This window comes from Myotis lucifugus, unplaced genomic scaffold (assembly GCF_000147115.1).
Source record: "Myotis lucifugus unplaced genomic scaffold, Myoluc2.0 scaffold_290, whole genome shotgun sequence".
NCBI lineage: Eukaryota > Metazoa > Chordata > Mammalia > Chiroptera > Vespertilionidae > Myotis > Myotis lucifugus.
In genome coordinates, this window is record NW_005871338.1 from 440,008 (window position 1) to 441,016 (window position 1,009).

Below are 1,009 nucleotides of genomic sequence, written 5' to 3' on the forward strand. Positions count from 1 at the left end.
AAGGTTTGAGTGACAAAAGCATGCAGCTAAGTGCTTTCATCCCTCCAACCATTCCGAAACACAGGAGCATATTACTGTTTGTGTGGGCAGTGGTACAGCCCACAGGCCTCTCCGGCATTGAGGGGCAATCACCCTTAGCTTCCAAGATATAGAGCAGAGGGAGTGTGTGCGCACGGCCTGCATGGAGCTTGTGTGTGGAAGGAGGACCTCCAGAGCGCCAGCCTCTCTTGCCTGGTCTGCAGAAGGGCCCGCTACAAACAATGCTGCAAATGAGCGAAAACAAAACAAACAAAACCTGAGCAAGTGTCTGTGCAGAGTATGTTCTCACTGTTTCTAATTTCGTTTCTGCGGTCTTTACCAATTTTCATTCATTTCTGACTTCTATTTAATTTGCATAAAATTAACCGGCTCATTCTGCATACTACATTTTCTTTTTTAATCCCCCTCCTTAAAGAACATGCAAAATTGCCATGTTCTTTTTAGTTAATTTGCTCATTTCAGAATTCATACTATTTTTCTGTCTCTTTTATACAATATGTTGCTCTCTGGCTTAGAGCCAAATTTCTAGGCTTCCCTCCAATTAAACCGTATGAAAGACAGTCAGCAGCTCACTGGGGAGAAAATACTAATTTACAACAGCCAAGTAGAAAAAGGGTTTTACTTACTATCCCTGCATCTCTGGAAAGGAGTCTGGTGCTAACCGTGTGCTCTTGGGGGAAACCCCCTTTTCTAATGACAGTGTAGCCATATTAATGAATCACCTTGGGTGGCGATGGGGTCAGGGGACCTGGGGCCACGTGCTGGCACCACTACCTGCAGCCCTGGGCCCTGAGCGGCACTTCATTTCTCTGAGCTTCTACTTCCTCATCCAGGAAGCAGGGATAATGATTGAGCTGCCATGAGGATCAGTGAGATAAGCATCTGAAAGCATTTTGTAGGTGTATTATGTAAGCTCACTCCTTGGGTTTATTCTTATAATTGCCCTGCACTATGCTAATACTCCACTGTC